Here is a 20,643-nt window from a genome sequence, read left to right on the forward strand (position 1 = left end):
TTTCAGTATGCTCTATTTTCCTACTTCACACACTCACTAAACTTAGAATGCAGGCAAACAATTGTAGTTAGAGACACAATTCTAAGGGCTTCAACCTCTAAAGAGGCTGGTCGTAGTGCAATATTTGCATTGTGCTACAGCTGTCCTCTTCCTTTGTGATGCAATGGTTATATAAAGTCTTCCTAACAAAAATATACAGATTACCAAAATTCACAGTTCCCTCACCTCATCAGAGTTCCTAGGGCTCGAATCAGATTGCAACTACTTGCCGATGTAGAATGCTGGGATGGAGGCCTGTATGGGATATCAGCTCTCCAGCCCAACATTTAAATTTGCAAAATGTTGTCTTTTTAACCCTTGCACATAAAAGGGATAGAGCGTCATCGCCTGCAGCCTTACCTGATGGCAACACCGCTATGGCCGTTAGAATTTCTTCTGCAGTAATATCTTGTTGAAGATAGTCAGCTGCCTCCAGGTTTAGAATATGAGAGTCCGCTAATTGTAAATATTCCTCAACTATAGCTTCATCCACATCATTGGTCTTAGTGTAACGCTCCGTATAAAATTGAACAAATTGTTTCAGGATTGATTCCGTAGTCTTATATATCAGGCCATCTCCACCCCTAATTGAGTCAATGCGTGTTTGAGCTTTTTTTTCTGCAGTTTGATAAGCTAAGATCCTCCCAACCTAATCTCTATATTCATATTGGTTATAGCGAGTTTTTTTGTAAGTAGCTGAACTCTTCTCTTTGAGCTGCCGTGTCAATAATGGCTGTTTATTTATCAAAAAAGAGTATATAAAATTGCTGTTTGATCCATTAGATATAAGTTCCGCCGCATGAACTAATTCAAATTTTTTAAGTGTATAACAGGCTTTGTCCTGTTTACTTTGTTGGGTTTTGTTTGAGTGTATATAAGCTTTCATTGCATACATTTCAGGCAGTTTCAGTTTTAATTTGCAAACATTCAGTAAGAACTCTTTGAGTATGAGTAATAAATTGAGGGTCAGATAACAGGTGCCTTGGAAATGAAAATAATCGGCTGCTCTTAACCTCAGCTGAAAACAAGTCAGTAACGGATTATGATCAGATGTTATCCATGGGCAGGCCTCTATTTGTGCATTTGGTAAGATATTATTGCTCACAAAAACTAAATCAATTCTTGAGTAATGTTGATGTGGCCTAGAATAATACGTGAATCCTGGTAAAGCAGGGTATATTGTCCGCCATAGATCTAACAACCCATGGAGACGCACCAGCTCAATTGATTTACGAACCCTACACATCCTCGGGGATGCAAATTGGTTTGTAGAGTCAATTTTGTAGTTTAAAGTGCAATTAAAATCCCCCATAATAATTATTTTTCCCTGCAAGTCTAACAGCTCCAACATGAATTTGTTAAAGAGGGTAGGATCATCCAAGTTTGGGCAATATAGTGCACGACAAACTAATCTTTTATTATAAATTTCGAGTTGAATTATGACCCATCTGCCAACCGGGTCAGAAGCTTTTTAAATAATATTACAAATAAAACGCTTATCCTTAAGAATCGCAACCCCTCTAATGGCTGCTTCCTGTGAAGTACACTCCATCATCTCAAACCCCAGATGTTTAAACAGGCCCCTATCCTTATACATCAAGTGAGTCTCTAACAAAATTACCAGGTGTGGTTTATATATCGTGAGCTCTTCTTTAACCAATTGTCGTTTAGTTGGGGAGTTTAGCCCAGCTACATTCCAGCTAATACATCTAATTGTCCCCATGATAAAACATATAGTAGGTCGAACTCATCCCAAAAAAGTTAATCAACGAAAAAATGGGCTCTACATAGATAAACATTAAAGCATTGTAATTTATCTCCTTGTTCATTTTAAATGCAATTTGTACCCCCTGTTTTTTACCCCCCAATACTGGTACTTTGCAGTGTTGTTCGATTGATGATCAACACCCACCACCACCCCGAACACCGCCCCAATCCTCCCACCCAGTGTTGTAGAAAAGGAATTACCACCCTAACAAGCTGTCGATCTTAGACAGCTACGAGGAGCAACGCCCCCGAGAGACTCCCAACTGTTATTTAGAAACATTAAGTGAATCATTTTAAGGGAAAAAACAAACATATAATTCTAGAGAAGAGAAAAGAAAAAAGAGTGTACAAAGAGCGCCAGTTTTGCCTCCTGATCCGAATAGTAAATCTGCGAGCTACCGTCCTTGATGACTTTCAGTCGAGCAGGCTCTTGTAAGAAAGCCAAGGCGCCAAGCGCTTCCCAGGTGTCAATAAGCTGTTGCATCCTCCATCTTTTATCCATTGTAGTTTTACATAAATCCGATTTTAAAAAGTGATGGAAAACGACTCCACTGACACTGGTGTCGTAGGCCGGGCTTTAAATACGATAGCCTGATGCAATAAAAAGTTGCATACATAGATAAGGATTGGTCACGGCCAGCGCGAAGCAGACTGGTTGGCTTGGTGAAGAAAATTGGCAGTCAATGAGCTCGCTGAATTTGAGAGTCCCAATCCCAGTCTGCCAGATCAGGGAAAGCTTTCTGTAATATTTGGACCATCAACGCTCGTGGATCAGAGCCTTCTCTGCCTTCCGCAATCCCAAATATTCTCAGGCTATTCCTACGTTGCCGATTTTCCAAATCCTCCAACTTTCCTTGTAGATCGTTGAGTTTCGCATCATGACCCCGAAGTAAATTAGTAGAGTGAGACACCGCCTCTTCATTATCGGACAGTCTTTACAGTGGTGTTATCACCTCAGCTGTAAGTTCAGACACCTTTCCGGTTACTGTGACCAAAGATTGTTGAAGCATAGCATTATCCGTCCTAAGTTGTGTGTAATGTTCATGCGCCTCAGATCTGTTTGCTGTTAGCAACTGCATGATCGACGCTAGAGAGGGTTCTAATGCTGATGCTAATGCCGCTCCCGCTCCTGTTGTGGTTCCCGGTATGGTTGTAGTTATCGGGACACTCGTTATCGTAGAGACCTCCTTTATTAATTGTATTGATTCAGAAGGTTCGAGAGCATTAGAAGCATTAAAAGCATTAATAGATAGCTGTGCCTTTGTGGGCTGAAGAGAGAAAGTCTTTTGACAGGCTGTTACTGCCGAGTCTTGAACCAAACCAGAGCCAGAGAGTCGTGAAACAATAGCTTTAACTTCCCCCTTCAAGGTTACCCATTTCTGTAAAGTGCTGTCTTGATCCTTTAGTTTGGTTTTAGATTGTACTGTTGTCACTATGCCTCCTTGCTTTTTAAATAGGTTACTATTAGGCTCAATAGCTTTCTTGCCAATTCTAATTTGCTTGGTTGCGTCTTTTTTTTAGCAGATTTAGAATTATCAGTCTCCTCAGGTGAGTAGCCAGATGTATCGTCAATATTCGTCGATGTATCATCAATATTCACAATGTTCACTGAGAGAAAAGACGAGGATGAAACATTGGCTTGTTGCTCAATACATTCAGCCTGCTCGCTACTCTGTTTAGCAGAGCCCACTATAGATATTTCCCCTGTTCGCTGATCTGTCATTCCACTTGATTCCGTTTCAGTATTTACTAGCTCAGTTGATGAACTATTTACCGGTAACAGATTGTTTTGCGTGAGGTCTTGCGTATTTGTGACAAAGCGAGTTAAGGTAAAGACTGCTAGTGCTGATAGCTAGTCTGTTGGCTGGTCTGTTGGCTATATTAACGTGTTATTTGTTATAGGACCCCCATCAATCATATGTCTATTATCTGTTATCATTTTCAGCTAAGCAGTGGAACCAGAAATATTAGAATCGTGACTCACCTCAGAGTGTAATGAGTGAGTTTGATATCTATTCACAGTATCAGGTCCACCATCCAGGTGTATAGCAGCCATCTCTCCTGAAACGGTCATCAGCTCAGCCTCCTTAGTGAGTTTGCGCTTCACCTCAGGCGAGTTGCTGAATTTGCGTTGTACCGCTTTCATGACAATCTCTGCCATGGCGGCTTCAGGGGTGGCAACAAGGAAGTCTGTAGCCTTTCCTGACTGAAGCAGTTTCATCACTGGTCTGCCCACCCGCGGTGCACTCTTCGTGGCTCCACCGTCGGTCATCTCTGTAGCGGTGTGGACAACAGTACTGAAAGCAGTAGAAACTGCCGTGAAGTTCTGAGTTACACATCCTACCCGCGGAACATTCACTTTCGGAGGGGCCATAGACTGCTGAACTGGAAAGGCCAGAAGAAAGTGAGCAGGTAGACCGGACAAGCAGAAAACAGAGCAGCGCTGACCGCTTCGTCCGAATTGTTGGACGCCCAACCGTAACATTTAAAGTACGTTTTTTATGACTGTGCTTGAAGTATTCTCTCCGCTTACTCCCCCCCATTAAGAGAGCGGTGCTGCATGCATTTTCCCCTTAAGATTCAGGAGCTCTCAACGGGCGCCGCTACTCACCGGGGAGTAAATTCGCCATCTTCCTTTCCCCGGGCTGTAGCAACTGTCACATCACTAACAATTGGTCTTTCAGCATTAGTCACAGGACCTACATAAGGTGGTGGATGTTTAGCCAATAAATCATCCAGAATGTCATCTCCGGATTCCGTAGCAGTATCGGATTTTGTTTACTTTTTAATATCTTTTTCCTCTTTGACTCTAGCTTTTTTAGATTTTTTGGGTTTTGGCTTTTCAGATATTTCACTTATAATAGCTGGATATAATCTAGCAACTTCCACTACTGCTTTTCTGCATCTTTGCTTTCTTTCGTCCCATACAGCATCTGCGAAAGTTTCACAGCTTGACTTGTTCACCTGTGATATTTCTCTCTCTGTATTTCGAGCCATTTTCCCCCAAGCGCTTAAGGCTTCAGATTGTGTAGGTCTAGGAGGTGGCTTCATATCACAAGGTTCCTCCCTTAATTTACCAATAATTCTCAAACTAAAGATACCCCATCTGGGAAAACTCAATGGGCCCTCTTTCTCAGTGATCTTGCACCATTGGTGAAGCCATACGCACATGTGTAACCCTTCCTCAGTCATCATGCGGTAAGCAGGCATACCCTCAGGAGGTGCCTCTTCACCTTCTTGAACAGCAATAGCTACATCTCATATTATAAAACCTATAATCGCTTTGAAAAATTATATGATTTCAAACTTAATTCAACAATGGAAATTAAATGAACCTTAAATGTTTTGATTGTGTTCCGTATACGTCAGGCTCAGAAAGCCCTTTCTTCCAAAATCAGTGTGACTCTGTAAACCAACTAACCAATAGGAATGCATCTCTCCACACTGCTTAACCAATCTCAATGCGGTGTTTCACAGTTACCAGCCAATACCAGTGCAGCACAAAGCTTCAATGCTATAATTATAAGCAACATAAAATGAGGTCTTTGTCCTCTTCTTCTAAAGAATTAAATATAGGACAATTCAACACCCAAAATCTTTAGGTTTTTACACCTCCGACTTTTCTCAAGCAAAAGAAAGTTTGACTTACCCTAGTGAAATCTTGGTCAGTAGGAAATCACTTAAGGAATGCAGTGTCCCATTTTGCGCATCGGGTTCCACTAAAACAGCACCAGGGACCGTCTCAGAAAACTGCACTCCGTCATTCTTCAAACTGGGGGTTTGGGCATATGGGCATGGGGACTTTTTCTACCATGGGCACTTTTTTAATTTTGCAGCTCCTCTTTCTCACTATGTAAACTGTCCTCTGCTATCAACCTTGGTGGCGCATGGGACCTTAATAAATATTTGGTTTACGATTAAGAATTTGCATCTCAGCGTACCTGGAAATAAAGTCTCTGCTCTTACTGGGCCTAAGGCTGTGGATCTTTGCTGCAGGTAAATATTTCATCAGAAGTTGCACATCAACATTCTAATTACAAATCACAGTTAAACCTCAATTATTGGGAGTCAATGATGAGATTTTGCTAGGAGTTTAATGTTTTTTTTAATCTCTTAGTAAAATATTTCTTTATTAGTCATCAATAGGTAATAAATTAATCGGAAATACAATACAGGACAATTGCATAAGTACATTTCATATAAGTAGAATCCCTATTCTAAATATTAAGACGAGAAAATTATCTTGAACTCTGAAGAGTTTGAAATTGAGAGGTGAAAGCATAAAACTTTAAGTAATTTAATAAGTACTTCTCATCAAGAGAAGTTCGGAAATTCAGTGAAGTCTCAGAAATATGGCATAGATCCTGCTCAAAGCATAAAGCGTCAGAGCATAGAGAGTCTGTCTGGGCCTTAGAGCCGCAAATCATCTAGAGAGTATGTGTGGAGAGGATGTCCACGTCTACCCTAGTAACAGGCACTACTATAACATTTTGATATCTACACCCAAAAACAAATATTGAAACAATCCAACTCTTCTGCCAACTGGAGCACAGTGTCTTCATGGGAATGGGTAAGTTCCACAGTCTACGCTGTCTTGAAACAAAGTTTACAAATTTTAGCAGTGTTACATGTTACTGTTATGTTATGTTACTGGGTATTTGTAAAGAGCGCGGCTACTCCTGAGAGTGTCCCGGCGCAGACTTAACCCTATTGACAAAGCAGTTGGAAGTGGCTACGGGTGCCTAGACTATTGTTGAAACAGCCAAGTTTTTAGCTTTCTCCTAAAGCTAAGGAGAACCTGTTCCTGTCTCTGAGAAGGCGGCAGGCCATTCCAAAGCCTAGCAGCGGTCAACTGGAATGAGCGTCCGCCCATACGTGAACAGGCGAACTTTGGCACGATTGACAGCCTCTGAGTTGAGGATCGCAGGGTTCTGATTGGAGCATAGGGCTGGATTCTATAGGGAGCTCCGACATTGTGAAAGGCTTTGAAGACCAGCACCAGAGCCTTGAAATTCAACCTCTTTCGTACCGGGAGCCAGTGCAAGGACATCAAAAGAGGCGCCATATGAGTCCTAAGGTAAACCATCAGGACGGCCCTTGCTGCCACGTTTTGTACCACCTGAAAGCAGCCTAGGAGGTAGTCAGGGAGGCCCAAATACAAAACATTAGCGTAGTCCAGCCAGGATGTTATCAAGGCTTGGACCACTGATTTTCTATCTGGAACTGAGAGAAGGGGGAGAAAATTCCTCATCATTTTCAGTAGTCCGAAACAAGTGGCGGCCACAGACTGAACTTGTGACTTCATGGACGTGTCCGCATCCATTTTTACCCCAAGACTTTTTACGGTGGTAACTGGACAAGGAGGGGGGGACATGTTCTGGGGCCACCATTTACGCCATTCCACGCCAGGACTATGGCCGAAAAAGATGATTTTGGACCTATCTGCAATTACATGTACATTACATGACTTACATGTACATTACTAACAGAATTGTACAAATTGTGGTTTGGTTCTGGCTCGCCTCTCTTCTACAAATCAAGACAGCACATGATTAGATTTGTCATTCTACAAATGAAGCAAACACAAGAGATGATGGACGGAGTGCTGAAACTTTTCAGACACACCCCCAGTCACAAATCTGGGTTGAATCCATCATCGTTCTTCAGATCACTTCACCACCACTGTTCAGACCCAGCTATATGCAAATAAGTCTTGACCCTGTGCCTCATGGGAACAGTCCAGCCTGAACTGCCAAGCCAGGTCTTCCCTGAACTGCAAACAAGCATCTTGGGACCTGTTTTGGGGTAACACCCCTCATCAGCCAGGCTAGCTTGAATCCAATGGCAAAGTGTGCAAGGAACCCACTTCTGGGCATACCCTGCCAACTTAGGGTGGGCAGTCCCGCCCGATATTAGGGCTGATTTGCATAAAGCTGGGTCTGAACTGAGTTGGTGAAGTGAGCTAAAGAACGATGATGGATTCAACCCAGATCTGTGACTAGGGGTGAGTGTCTGAAAAGTTTCAGCACTCGGTCCATCATCTCCTTGTGTTTGCTTTAGTCGCCCTTAGTTTCCAGGGTATACAAAGACGTGGGTCCCTTGCTCACTTTGCCACTGAATTCAAGCTAGCCTGGCTGATGAGGGGTATTACCCCGAAACCGGTCCCAGGATGCTTGTCTCTGGTCCAGGGAAGACATGGCTTTGCAGTTCTGGGTGGACTGTTCCCATGAGGCACATGGTCAAGACTGATTTGTATATAGTTGTGTCTGAACTGGAGAGGCAAAGTGAGCTAAAGAACGATGATGGATTCAACCCAGATCTGTGACTTTGGGTAAATGTTTGAAAAGTTTCAGCACTCCTTTCATCATCTCCTTGTGTTTGCTTTGTTCTCCCTAAGTTTGCAGGGTATGCATAGACGTGGGTCCCTTGCTCACTTTGCCACTGGATTCAAGCTAGCCTGGCTGATGAGGGGTGTTACCCCGAAACCGGTCCCAAGATGCTTGTTTCCTATCCAGGGAAGTCATGGCTTGGCAGTTCGGGCTGAACTGTTCCGATGAGGCACCGGGTCAAGACTGATTTGCGTATAGGTGTGTCTGAACTGTGGTGGCAAAGTGAGCTAAAGAACGATGATGGATTCAACCCAGATCTATGACTGGGGGTGAGTGTTTGAAAAGTTTCAGCATTCTGTCCATCATCTCCTTGTGTTTGCTTTGTTCACCCTAAGTTGGCAGGGTATGCCCAGACATGGTTCCCTTGCTCACTTTGACACTGGATTCAAGCTAGCCTGGCTGATGAAAGGTGCTACCCTGAAACCGGTCCCAGGGTGCTTGTTTCTCGTCCAGGGAGGACATGGCCTGGCAGTTCAGGCTGGACTGTTCCCATGAGGCACAGAGTCAAGACTGATTTGCATATAGTTGTGTCTGAACTAGGGTGGCATAGTGTGCTAAAGAACAATGATGGACTCAACCCACATCTGTGACTGGGGACAAGTGTTTGAAGAGTTTCAGCACTCCGTCCATCATCTCCTTGTGTTGCTTTGTTCACCCTAAGTTGGCAGGGTATGCCCAGACATGGGTCCCTTGCTCACTTTGCCACTGGATTCAAGCTAGCCTGGCTGATGAGAGGTGTTACCCCGAAACCGTCCCCAGGATGCTTGTTTCCGGTCCAGGGAAGACATGGCTTGGCAGTTCGGTCTGGACTGTTCCCATGAGGCATAGGGTCAAGATTGATTTGCATATAGTTGTATATGAACTGGGATGGCAAAGTGAGCTAAAGAACGATGATGGATTCAACCCAGATCTGTCACTGGGGGTGAGTGATTGTAAAGTTTTAGCACTCCGTCCATCATCTCCTTGTGTTTGCATTCTACAAATGAAATCATCTCTTTCTCACATATTCTACCGTACAAATATTATTCATAATGAAACATTTAACTAAAATTTTAACTATATAGTGTATTTTATGGGTTAAGCCTCTAGGGGAAGGTCAGTAAACTATCCTTTCTACTAGATTTTCTGTAGTCTCAACACATTTTATCATTGAACTCTTCACTCATTCACATTACTAAGAGTGTTGACCTAAGGTCAGGGGAAAAAATGAAAAATAAAAGTGCATCCTAAAGGCCAATTATGTATTTATGCCTACAAAAATATTAATAATTAGGTGCATCCCCAATATGGTGAGTTTATTTATGTCAAAGTGTATATAGTAAAGCCTGGTGGGAGCTCTAGTGTTTTTTCATGCAAGGGATGCTGCTGTTAATGGTACTGAGTACTCGCACAACACAATAGCTCTGACAGATAAAAGCAGACCCTGAGCGTGTGTATCTAGTCCAGGAGAGGTTTTAAATCAGAGGAGACATGGAGACTGAGGAACATCGCGTATTTCAATGGTGTTGCATCATCAAATGCGATGACATGATTAATCTGTTATCTCACTAATCTCCTGCAGCCACATCCATTGAAACTGTTGTTCAGGGCTGTAGCTAGTATTGATGGAGAGGGTGCACTGACTCTGGTACTTGGAGCCCTGAGGGCCCTGATAATTGCTGTAGCAAGACCACTGACTTGGTCAGTGTGACTGCTCTCCCTTGCGCAGCTCCACCACAGAGTGTTGCCCCCTGAGCTCACTCTTGCAGGGTGTTCGAGGCCCTCCTCCACCGGCAGGCTCTTACCTGTGCCTCATCCCTGGTGGTCCAGTGAAAGAGCACTCCGCTCTTCTGCTGTTCTGCCTCTACCTCTCTTGCTTCTTTTTCCATGCCCTCTTACATCTTTTTTCTCTCTTACCTCTTTTCCTCTGTGCCCTCTTTCTTCTCTTCTCTTTTCTCTCTGTCTTTTTATTTTTTCACTGCGTTTCTCCTTTCTTTTTGCTGCATTTTTCCCCTCCCACTGCTGCCCCCGTGGCCTCTCCCCCTCCAGTGTGTCTTTCCCACCTTCCAGCTTACCCGCTCTCCCTCGATCCCTACTTAATGACGTCTTCGCGCAGCGGGTATGATGCTGGTGCGCCAAAGGCAAGCCTGTCTGCACCTGTCCATGATCCGACTGCGACCAGCTCCAGGGTCTCTGGTCCTCTGACCCGCCTCTGCTATGACTTCAGCACTCTGCACACTCTCAACCCTGTTTGCAACAACAACTGCCATTTCTCGACGCCAAACAACACCCAAGGCCCTCTTGCCTGTCTGCACTGCTGCAGCACTTACACCCACCTCTGTACCCCAGCAGCACCCCCCCAGCCTACCTGACTTCACTGCTCACAAACCACTCAACTGCATCCTCCTCAACGTACATTACCTACACAAGCATGCCATAGAAATCTGGGACCTCCTCAACACCTATGCTCGCCTGGCATGCCTTCCTCACAGAAACCTAGACCAACGCCAACTCTGCAACCGACATCGCCACCGCCATTCCCTACATATACAAGATCCTGCACAAGGGCCACACCATCCGCCCAGAAGGATGCATCCCCATCGTTCACAAAAGCACCCTCCGCATGACGAACCCCGTCCAGGATGACACAATTAACCACATGGAGCACCTCCACTTCCAGGTCCAGACCAACCCTAAAACGACCCTCCCAGGAAGCCTCATTTATAGGCCGCCTTACCCTCACGCTCCCTTTACCGACGCCATCACCAACCTCATCACACCCCATGCCCTTGCCTACACAGACTGCATCCCACTCGGAGACCTAAACTTCCACAGGGACAACCACGATGATCCAAACACCGCCTCCCTCCTAGAGAACCTCACCAACATAGGACTGAAGCAACTAGTTACAGCCCCACGCAAACAGCAGGGCACACTCTTGACCCTATCTTTGCCGAAGGAAACAGCATCTCCTACAGCCACACTACAGAACTCCTCTGGACAGAACACAACTGCATCTACTTGTCCTTCAAAAAACCCACCGTATACAAGCAGGACCCCCCCCCCCCCCCGCAGAATGTGGAACGAAGTAATCAAAAATGCCGTCAACACCCATCTAGCAAACTTTAATGAAGCTAACAACATCCTGGACATCTCCCTAACTGGATTCTGCAGCAACCACAACACTGAGACCACCCTACTCGCCACCACCGACGACATCCACTCCCTCCTTGACAAGAGCGAAACGGCAGCCATCATCCTCTTGGACCTCTCAGCTGCCTTCGACATTGACTCCCACCGCATCCTGGCCACCAGACCTCATGTTGCCGGCATCTGTGGCAAGTAGGGGTGGGCGGAATTTGTGTAGTCGCGCTACGCAAAGCTCCTCGAAATGGTAAAAAATCTCCGCAAGCACGCAGAGTTCCGCGAACATGCAGAATTGCTTGTTCCGCCCGTTCGCGATGCTTTTTTCCTGTTCAGGAATGCTGTTTACGTGCTCGGGGGGAAATATCTTGCAAACACGCATTTTTAAAGCGCGAACAAGCAAAAAATTCTGCAAAGCTGCGGATCGTGGAATTTTTGGCAATTCCGCGTTCGCCGCGGAACACAAAATTACCCAAATTCCGCAAGCAGAACAGAATTTACTGTCCAGGCCTAGTGGCAAGGCCCTCAACTGGATATGCTCATTCCTCACCGGCAGAACCCAGCGGGTCAAACTCCCTCCCTACCTCTTTGAACTGACAGAGACCAACTATGGTGTGCCCTAGGGCTTCTCCCTCAGCCCCACCCTCTTCAACCTCTACATGGCCCCCCTCGCAACCATTGTCAGGAACCACAGGCTCAACATTGTCTCCTATGTCAATGACACCCAGCTCATCCTCTCCCTCACCAACTAACCCAACATCACCAAACACAACTTCCAAGAAGAAAGAAAGCCGTCGCCACTTGGATGAAGAACAGCTGCCTGAAACTCAACTCAGAGAAATCAGAAGTCATTGTCCTTGGCTCCACTCCTCCACATGGGATGACTCCTGGTGGCCCCCCCATCCTCGGAAATACCCCCACCCCGATGGACCCGCACGAAACCTTGGCATTATACTACACTCATCACTCACAATAAACCTCCAGATCAACGCTGTATCCTCAACCTTCTTCAACTCCCTCCGCATGCTTTGAAAGATGTTCGGATGGATCCCATCTGAATCCAGAAAAACTGTAACACACACTCTCATCAGCAGCAGACTGGACTACGGCAATGCCCTCTATGCCGAAATCAATAAGAAACTCCTTTGCAAACTCCAGACGGTCCAGAATGCCTCAACAGGACTGATCCTCTACATCCCCCATCGCAGTCCGATCACCCAACAGCTCTGCGATCTCCACTGGCTCCAAGATGAAACAAGAATGACCTTCAAACTGCTCATCCATGCATACAAGTCCCTTCACAACATCGGACCAAGATACCTGAACAACCGCCTCTCCTTCCATGCACCCAAAATACACCTTTGATCAGCCGACCTCGCTCTGGCCTTTGTCCCATGCATCTACAAGACCAGAACGGGAGGAAAGTCATTCTCCTATCTGGCAGCCAAGGCCTGGGACGACCACCAACTCCACCTTGGGCAGGCCCCCACACTGCCCTAGTTCAGGAAGGACCTCAAGACCTGGCTCTTTGGATGACCCCAGCACTCATTGAAGCAGCCCCCCCACCCATCTAGCACCTTGAGACCCTCACGGGACAGTAGTTGCGCTCTACCAACCCTGATTGATTGATTAATTGATGTTTTACTGGCCCAACAGCAACCACAGGGGCCATTTTACCTGCTTGCACTCGGGCCCATGGCATCTAAAGTAAATACAGCTTGTGCCCCTGCCCAGAAAAAGTGTTGTCATCAATTATGTCGTATCAGATGCTGCAGTGATATTGTCAATGATGTCATAGAACATATCATGAGTAATGTAATATGTGAGGCCATAAGCAGTGCGGCCTAGCACCAACGCAGGCACCCGTGCTCCATGGTGCATGGGTGCCTGCATTACAGGCAGGATTTTTGTATGTAGAAAGGGACACCTTCCTGTACGAAAACAATCCTTAGAGGCATTTTCTTCTTTCTAGGTTTGTTGCAGAATGCAGCACACTTAGAAACAAGAAACAATGAGGAGAAATGAAGATATTTCTGCTAAATGCACCTCTGTCGGGAAGGCGTACAATTCTGAAACATTCCCAGGTCTACTAGTGTTGGTAAATCTGGGAATGCATCAGAATACATGGGTGGATGCATGGGAACACCCACACTAACCCTTTTAATACCTTCCCTGTGCAGTGTAACGCAAGGGAGCAACTATATCAGATTTAACAAACCATGCAGGTCAACACAGGGTGAGTCTGCGTGGCATAGTACATCTCACTCTAGGGTTTGCATTGCCTTGCAAGGCACAAGGGTGACACAAAATCTTGATAAATCTGGACCGTGGTTTGTAACACACTGACGTTACCAAGGCTTACTTCCCAGGCTTCATATATTTTTGGAATGGTCATTTCTCTGACTTCTTTGAGTCTGAGGCTCACTGTCAGGACACCTTGGACAATATGATGTGTCCTATTGAGTGTTAACCTGAGATGCAGCTTTACAACTATTCAGAAACATTCCATGGATATTTTCTTGGACAATGACCAGGGTTTTAAATATAAACATTTTCTTTTTATAATTCATTATAAAAACCAGTCTCTTGGTGCTATCTAAGGGGAAAACTCTACTAACTACCTAAAAAGCAGACCTTCACTCCTTACCCTAAAAGGAGAACATCCAGGTTTGCAACCTTATTCTCAGTAGGTTTAATTCCGAGTGAATGCAAAGAAGGGCGAACCCCTAGCACCGGTAGGCCTCGCTGAGGTCTACTTCTACACTGTGTGCAGGAGCTTTCAATACCAGAGGGCAACCTCTTTACTCCTAGGTCTCAAATCATGGAACAGCAACTCATCCTCCCAGTCTCCCCCCATGTCTGCCTTGGTGCTTACAAACCAGGAGGAGAGTTGCAGAAACTTGAGCCTGGGAGCCCCCTGTCCTAGTCTTAAGTGCTTCCCAAGGAAGACACCCCTGCACTGAAGACAGCTCTCCCTAGGTGTCTATCCCAGCCCACCTCAAGGGAAGACTCAACCCATCCAACAGGCACTCAGGGGTATCCAGAGAAACCCATATTGGCGAAAAGTCTGAAAAATACCCAATGCCAAAGATCTTCCAGACTCTACAGTGTTAAAGCAGTGCAGCCTTTAAAACTTTAAAACAGAATTTTCTTTTTTTTTTATTTGGGGCACCAAACTTGTACAAATAACCGGTAGAACCCAGCTCCCTGACCATCCCTGCTAAAATCATCCCCAAAGTTGAAGTGTCTGGAGTTCCCAGTGGCATCCTACAATTTTTAAATTGAAAGGCAATACAATACAGGTGCAGGTCTGGTAGAACCAGGCTTCCTTTGAACAACCTCTGCTCCAATTTTTTCCAAGCGAGTCTAACTCATCCTCGCCGAGGCCCGTATAGAACTAGTTTTTTCCCCTGAATCTTGCCTATGGTCGATCTCGGGAATGTAGAGGGATGCAATTCAAAAGATACGTCAGCTTAGGGACATCACATTTTAATCCAATTCACTTGCCCAAAAATTGTCAATGGAAAGCTCCTCCATCTAACGATCAACAAGCCCACCTCCTTCATCACCCTCTCTATATTATACAATGGAACAGTCTCGAAAGGGTGGACAATTACAATACCCAGGTATCTAATCTCGGTCTTGGTCTCCTCAGCCCAGTTAGCAACATTCCAGCACATGACCTCTGACTTGGAGTTATTAACCAAAACCCCCGATAGAGCCCCAAACTACACACTATAGATCATCCACATAAAGTGCTGTTTTTCTGCTATAGTTTGGAGAGCGATAGGGATCTACCTGTGCCCCTCCATAGAAGTTGAGCAAATGGTTCAATATTAATATAAAAGAGGAGAGGGGACAGAGGACGACCCTACCACATATCCCTACAGATTCCAAAGTTCTTGCCATTAAACAAGTTCTCATACAGCTTCTGGAGGGTTGAGATAAATCAGTCCCTGAAGCCCATTACTTCCAGGACATTTCATAAGTAGACATATACAAAGGCCTTGACAGTGTCTTTTGGGACCACTGCCAAGGGTATCAAACAGGTGGTAGCCTAATCAATAGATCCAATCAGTTGCTGAGTTAGCTTGTGAACTTTTATCTTTGGTACAAAGCCCTTCTGATCAGGCTGATTTAACAGGAAGGGGGGGTAATTTAGTCAGCCTTCCAACCAGAATACTTGTAAAAACCTTACAGTCGGCGTTCAGTAATAATATTGGCAAATAAGAATTAGCCTTTCTGGAGTCTTTAGCAGGCTTTAGGATCAGTACTAGCGTAGCTTCCTTCCAGGAATCAGGGATTTGAACGTGCGCAAAATAGATTGAGTTGAACAGTTCCACCCATACTGGTAAGATCACTATCTTCAGAAGTTTATAAACCTCGAAGGGAATGGCATCAGGGCCAGTCACTTTTCGAGTCCTGATATAAATTAAGTGCCCCAAGATTTCCTCCTCCACGATTTGCGCCTCCAGGCACTCCCTGCCCAGCTCCACGAGCTCAGGGATGCCCTTGTCCCTCAACCATTTCGGAAACTTTCTGGGTTTGAAAATAGCTCTTCTGCATAGAATTCTGAAAAGAGTGAAACCAGATGCCCATCCTTTTCCTATTGGAAATATGCCCCTGGGGGTTGATGATCAACTCCTTTATGATACTTCTAGTCCTCTCAGTTTTCGCCTTCCATGCGAGAAATGTGCCAGATCATTCACCATACCCGAACTGATTCATGCACTCGGCCTGCAACCTTTCCCTGCATTTGGTGTGAAGCTTGATTTTAAAATTCAAATGTGCCTCTTCCAACTTCTTCAATAGCTGCTCCCTACCCTGTGGAGTGTTCTGTGCCCGCAATATACCCTCTAACAGCCCAACTTCTTGCTCCAACCTACCCATATCTGCCCTCAACGATTTACTTTAAAAAAATGCATGACTCTGCAAAATACCCCATACAAAAGCTTTAAAATTATCTCAAATAACAGCAGGGAAAGCTGAGCTGGCATTATCCTAAAAAAAAAATCAGCTCTCATACAAAAGCTTTAAAAGTATCTCAAATAACAGCAGGGAAAGCTGAGCTGGCATTATCCTAAAAAAAAATCAGCCCTGGCTTTTCTCAAGGCGAATGCAACTCCAGCGCCTGGGAGAAGGGCATGATCTACCGTCCACCTTGAGTTCAACCTGCCTCCTGGACATTGAAGAAGCATGGTAACACGAGTGATCAGAAATATGTACTAGTCCATGATTAACCTCTTTTATTTTATCTACCCGGGCTCTATCAACAAAGAGGTGAGCAAGCGTTGAATAATGATATTTTTTTTATATGGAATGAGTGGCCTCCCATCTGCCCCTTTAGATGCCACCACACATCAACCAGCCCCAGGTCCTGCACCATACTCCTCAACGTCTGCCAATCTCGTGGTGTGTGAGTACAGTCTCTCCCAGACAATCTATCTAAGGTGAAATCCATCAAGATGTTAAAATTGTCTTCCAGTATTACCAGCAATGATGACTCCACCAGGTTCCACTCCAGATTTAGTATCTGCTGGGGATCATCTACATTGGGTCCATAATATCCAGCACACAAAAATTCAAACAAGGCGCGAGGGTGCACACTGCCTCCCATCCCAGCACAGTTCAATCCGGTGCATTCTAGTAAATCCAGTACAGTTACTTTAAAGTTGCTGTAGTTTTTCACCAAAGTTGGTGCAGGTAGTACTGTTATCACTAGACAAGTGTTTCTGGGTTTAGCCATTTATCAGTAGAGAGTAAAAACGTAGTAGAGAGCAGATAAAACTCATCTGGGGTTGCTGAAATGCTACCCACGTCTTCACAGGTCGCAGTACCACTCCACAGGCACACAGGTGCAACCCAGGTGAGTTTGTCAGCTTCTTGGCTCAAGGGAGCTTTTTAAACACAAGGGGAGAGGGAACACAACATTTCATATCCAGAACATCCATGCCCAACAGAGCGCACCTACCTGAACTATCTGTTTTTTGAGAACACATCCTCCACCGGCCCTCTTCCACACCAAATTTGCAACATCCTGGTGCTTTATTTTGACTCCAATGTTATTCTTGCTCTTTCTGTGGAACCATGTGATGATGTAATTCTACAGAATGTTAGGAGTCAAATCTTCACAGTTGGCTGGCTGCTCCTGGTGGGTCTATCACCTCATCAATCCTCAAGCTACGTCAAGGTACATATTAACTGGGGTGCCGCTCGTAGGCTGGGACATTGTTTGCCTGCTTTTAAGGGGTGCCGCTCGTAGGCTGGGACATTGTTTGCCTGCTTTTAAATCTCCCACTTGCTGGGGTTGCCCTGGAGGAGCTGACCGGCTGCTATTTACAAACGAGTGTTTTTACCAGGAACATTTCAGTGTTGGGACTGCGAGGTCCAGCGCGCCTTGCACATTCTGCAGTTATCGCACCTGGGTCCTCTTCCCAACTCCTCCCCTTCAAGCTATTTAACGCCTCCCGGCCCCCGCTTCGCGGGGGCCGCTCGTTGGCTGGGACATTGTTTGCCTGCTTTTAAATCTCCCACTTGCTGGGGTTGCCCTGGAGGAGCTGACCGGCTGCTATTTACAAACGAGTGTTTTTACCAGGAACATTTCAGTGTTGGGACTGCGAGGTCCAGCGCGCCTTGCACATTCTGCAGTTATCGCACCTGGGTCCTCTTCCCAACTCCTCCCCTTCAAGCTATTTAACGCCTCCCGGCCCCCGCTTCGCGGGGGCCGCTCGTTGGCTGGGACATTGTTTGCCTGCTTTTAAATCTCCCACTTGCTGGGGTTGCCCTGGAGGAGCTGACCGGCTGCTATTTACAAACGAGTGTTTTTACCAGGAACATTTCAGTGTTGGGACTTCGAGGACCAGCGCGCCTTGCACATTCTGCAGTTATCGCACCTGGGTCCTCTTCCCAACTCCTCCCCTTTCATTTATTTAACACACGCCCAGTCTCGCGTGAGCGGGACGTGTGCGGGGCGCAGACCGGGGCGAAGCCCGGGCAAAGGGCGGGCCCGTTTAAGCCCGTTCAAGCATGGGCAAGACCGGACCGGGCCCCCCCTCTTACCCGCATTCTGTACCATTAGGTGAAGAACGAGGTCATGTCCTCAAGGGCAACGAGGAAAAAAGCTATGCCAGCAGCCTCTATGGTCACAGTTACCCTTGATAACTTTCTCATTAGGGCTCACTCTGTGGTGAACAACGAATTGTATCTTCTGGAAAGTCGATTGTCAGAAGGGATCGCAAGTACTAGAAGATCGTCTCTGGGTCTAATGTCAACTGTCGGACCCCTCGAGAACTTAGACGACTCTCACACTGCTCTCATGGACAGTATTGATCAAACAATAGACTCTGTCCTGCAAGAACTCAGGTCTAGTACATCCTCCCGACGAGATTCACTCCAACCCATCCCTGAGAGTCTTACTCCCTCTACCTCTGAAGTTGTATTGACTCATGAAGGCGGGAGTGACTTAAATACATTTTCTGTATGTGGGTCCCGGGAGGGCGCTGTTCCAAAGAGAAAGGGAGTGAGGAAGCCTAAGGGAGGTAAAAGGGCTAAGATAGACCGCTCCCGTCACAACCCACTAACTACGATTCCGGATAGTTTGGCAATTTTAAATCCTAATCTTACCCCAGTCCCACCTGACCCGGTACAAATATTGTCTTCACCTGAACCTCTTTTGGGTATCTCTGAAGTGGGGCTTGGAGGGGGTGGAGAGTACCTCATTAATGTTATCACTAATGTTTTAAAAGATTCCCTTGCACCTCTGTTGGCTAGATTTGATTCTATTGATGCCAGGTTAAATAAAATAGAATTGGTAACAGGGAATATTGAGAGCTGCCTGATGTCCAAGGGCAACACTCAAAGTGTGGTGTTAACAAAAACTGCTGATTCTTCCTTGCCTAATCCTCTTGCCCTCACAAAACCTGTGATAGGATAGCATTCTATTTTACAGGGTACATCTGTAACTCCACTTCCCTCCAAAAGTCAGCCCCTTTCAGGTGTAAGGAATTCTAACCCGGTAGATAATTTAAATGTGACCACAGTAGGGAAGATTCCGAATGAAAGTAGTAGTCGCAATACACAAGACCTACCAAGTCTAAGTGGGAAAAACGTAGTTAACCTTCCCCCAGAGGTCGCACCTTATGTAATTGTCCTAACCGGTGTCCCTGAGCTCAAAAATTCTGTATTAGAAACTTATGAGTCCTTAAAAAACAAGGTTATCAGTTGGTTGAACTTGCATAGACCTCTCCCCTTGTCTATGAGAGGTGAATTGTTGATGGTTAGGAGGGTAACTTGGCCGGAACATACTGAGAAGAAATTGAGGGGCGACTGTATACTGGTAAATTTTAGAAATCCACAAATTGTTTCTCATATCTGCAATTGGTTGGGTAGTAAGGAAGGTACATCCATTCATCCTTTCCCACTTTCCTTTTTTTATCCCCCATGTAATTTTCGCAACCATTCAGGGGCTGTTGACGAATGGACAAGGGTGGGACCTAGACCTTTAGGTAGAAGATTTAGCTATATTCAGCATCAGACTCCCACTTTAGGTGATTACTCATGTGTTAATAGATATAGCTGTCTTGAGCAGGTTGACTGACTTTCTAAAGGAGGGAATTGCTGTCTAGTGCAGTCGGGGGCAATGGTTGTTGCCCCTTGCATCGGGCACTCACCGCGAGGTCAACCGCCTCTTCGACTGGTGAATCCAGGAAATGAGCCTGCTCCCCTCCAACTTTTTGATACCTCCCCAGGCCCACCAGTATTAAAAATTATTTCCTGGAACGTAGCAGGCCTTGGTAACAAGCTGGCCTGTCCCGAATGGGGATCTTTTATAGATCTCCATGATATCTGTCTCTTCCAGGAGACATGGGCAAGGGAAGAATTATCCCGTTTGGGATATGCTTCTTTCTCAGTCCCTGCTAGGTGGGGAGGAAAGGGCCGACCGTCAGGGGGCCTAACAATATGGGTTGCAACACATTTGGGCTGCAGACCCACAGTCCTGGACACTGAGACTGATGATGTTCAGTGTGTGTTTTTGGAGTGGCGGTCTGGCTTCAGACTTGCTATGGTCAATGTTTATTCTAGACCCATGAGTCTTTCCGCTGAGTCAGGGGCAATTGAAGAGCTGTCCGCAGTCCTGTCCAGAATTCCGGAGGGTATCTTGTTCGTGGTGGGTGGCGATTTCAACTCCCATTTCGAACCGCTTGCAGGGCTGTTGGATGGTACAAACCACGAGGAGGATGATCGTTGGAAGATCCCACCAGTTGTAGGCCCGGTGGCACGGACATGGACTCCTCTTGCTGTCCAAATTACATCTTTGACCCTTGCC

General features: G+C 45.7%; 1 protein-coding gene across 1 annotated transcript in view; it reads right to left on the reverse strand.

Annotated features, from left to right (window-relative positions):
• Window positions 1-20,643, reverse strand: part of LOC146805830 (uncharacterized) — a 497,986-nt gene that overhangs the window by 256,773 nt on the left and 220,570 nt on the right. The window lies entirely within an intron of this gene.

Source organism: Triturus cristatus, chromosome 8 (genome assembly GCF_964204655.1).
Source record: "Triturus cristatus chromosome 8, aTriCri1.1, whole genome shotgun sequence".
In the NCBI taxonomy this organism is placed as follows: domain Eukaryota; kingdom Metazoa; phylum Chordata; class Amphibia; order Caudata; family Salamandridae; genus Triturus; species Triturus cristatus.